General features: G+C 36.6%; 1 protein-coding gene across 2 annotated transcripts in view; it reads right to left on the reverse strand.

The window, feature by feature from the left end:
- The window catches only part of LOC106870527 (BAI1-associated protein 3), a 1,007,871-nt gene that overhangs the window by 995,734 nt on the left and 9,538 nt on the right, over nt 1-2,599 (reverse strand). The window contains exon 1 of one of the 2 annotated variants that reach the window (XM_052968681.1): nt 461-523. The exons of the other annotated variant lie outside the window; for it this stretch is intronic. The gene's annotated coding sequence lies outside the window, so the exon portion shown is untranslated. Of the gene's footprint in view, nt 1-460; nt 524-2,599 lie in introns of those variants that run through there. 2 annotated transcript variants of the gene reach the window in all.

Raw genomic sequence — 2,599 nt, forward strand, 5'->3', positions numbered from 1 at the left:
TATATATATATATATATATATATATATATATATATATATATATGTATGTATGTATGTATGTGTGTATACATATGTGAATGAGTGTGCATGTGTGTGTATACATGTGTGTGTATACATGTGTGTGTATACATATAGGGTAATAGATAGTTAGATAGATAAATAGAGAGTGTAAGAGAGAGAGATTGAGTGAGTGAGTGAATGAGAGAGAGGGAGAGAGAGAGAGAGAGAGAGAGAGAGAGAAATATAAGATGTTTCAGGGATAAAGGGAATGACTGAACGAATAGTTGACAAAGGAATTGAATTATAGGCCATAATGAAGGAGAACGTGTATGAGAGAGAGGTGGGGTGGGATGGGAGTGCGAGAAAGTGAAAGAGAAAGAGCAAAGGGAGAGATAAAACTGTGTTGCATTGCGATATTTTTACTGTAGTAACAATACGACGGCAATAACGATTTTCTTACCTGAGCTTCACTACCAGTGTACACCAGGTGTAGCGTCCAACAGGTAATCATTCTCACATACACTATATATATATATATATATATATATATATATATATATGGTGACATCAGGATACATTCATTACAAGCATGCACACACACACACACACACAGACATACATTATGCACATTACACACGTACACACACATACACATACACATACACGCGCACACCTGCGCACATATATACCTGCGTTCATCTTGATGACAGTTCAAAGAGGAAGGTCTCTTAGTGGTCGCTCAATCAGCTAGAAATAGCAGTCGAACTTTATTAAGGTCACACCTTACTGACTGAAAGAAAGAGCGATATGTAGGAAATTCTAGTGAGGTTTGTACTGATTTACTTGATTTAGGTATTAAGTTTTGCAGAGACCGGCACATCACTGTGAAGGAATTAAGTGATCAAATCGCCCTTCCTATTTTCATTTGATTTTAGGCTAGTACCTATTCTATCGAACACTCTATGCTGAACTGCTACGTTTCAAGGATATAAAGGTACTAACACCAGTTGTCAATTGGAGAGACGCATAAACGTAAAGGACTGCACACCCACACACATAGCCACAGATAGATAGATAGATAGATAGATAGATAGATAGATAGATAGATAAAAAGATACACGTACACACACAGACACACAAACACAAGTACAGACGTATGTGTGTATGTATATTTGTATGTATGTATGTATGTATGTATGTATATATATATATATATATATATATATATATATATATATATATATGAATATGTTAGAGTCAGCAAGGTTGTACGGTTAGGCAGTTATTTTTCAATCACTACACATGTTTCCATACAACATAGTCCTTCATATATACAGGAATTTGATTATGCAGCGGTTTACCTGTATAACGGGATCCAGTTGTATTTCTTTAGGTGATATTCAATTGCTGTCCCCGTTAGTTACAAAACCTTCGACTTCGATGCTAAAATATACAAAAGGATTCTGCCCGATTTCCATTCAATAAATTCACTCACAATGTGTTACCTGTTCCGGAGTCACATCGGAAACTCAAGGTGATACACAGTGGGACTAAGCCCTTAATAACATTGTTACGAAGCGAAACTTCTTAACCACAAAATCAAGTCTGTGCCTTCTGTGTGTGAGAAAATAAAATACCTTGTGGTCATAGCTTGATGACTGCCCACAATAGGGCAACTGAACCACGTCTTACCAAGATTAAAATAATATCAGCGGTGGAATGCACATCAGAGAGAATACTACACACATTACGATGAGTGTGTGGAAGAGAAGGCTGCGATCGTCACGCCTTGCAGGGGCATCTACGAAGTCTGTAATGGAAAACAGTGAGAAAGGTATCTACAGTTCGGGAACCCAGCTCCAGGGTATTCTTAGTAGAATTATAGAACCCAGGGTAAATCATTGCACTGGGAAGTATACTATGTATATTTCTTCATAGCAAGCCATAACATACATTGATAAGAATTGATAGGTATGCGTCCATCACCTGTGATGGTGCTGTTCGGTTCAAATGCTTCGAACAGCGTGCACGTCACTACTGGCACAAAAGGTGCCTCCTAGGGGTGCTAAAATTAAGGCAGTGGTTACCAAACTTTTCACAGTGGTTCCCCACACTTTTATTTAAATGAGTTTTCCCACAGACCCCCTTTTAATATACTTATCCTTTGTGTGCGTGTGTGTGTGTGTATATATATATATATATATATATAGAGAGAGAGAGAGAGAGAGAGATAGATAGATAGATAGATAGATAGATAGATAGATAGATAGATAGATAGATAGATAGATACACACACACACACACACTCACACATCCAATGAGAAATGCGCAATACCTTCATTCATACATCAGCAATCTCATAATGTATTGAATTTCTTCGACTAATAATTTTCTTTTATCTTTTTATTTCTCTTGCTAACTCATTGATATATGTAGCTCCGCATGTAGCTAACATCAGCTGTTCTGAAAGATCAGCCTACGTCAATCGTATAGATATGTGTGTTCGTGTGACTATGTGTATATTCTATCTATCTATCTATCTATCTATCTATCTATCTATCTATCTATCTATCTATCTGTATACATATATATATATATA

The sequence above is a fragment of the Octopus bimaculoides genome, chromosome 6 (genome assembly GCF_001194135.2).
Source record: "Octopus bimaculoides isolate UCB-OBI-ISO-001 chromosome 6, ASM119413v2, whole genome shotgun sequence".
Classification (NCBI taxonomy): Eukaryota; Metazoa; Mollusca; class Cephalopoda; order Octopoda; family Octopodidae; genus Octopus; species Octopus bimaculoides.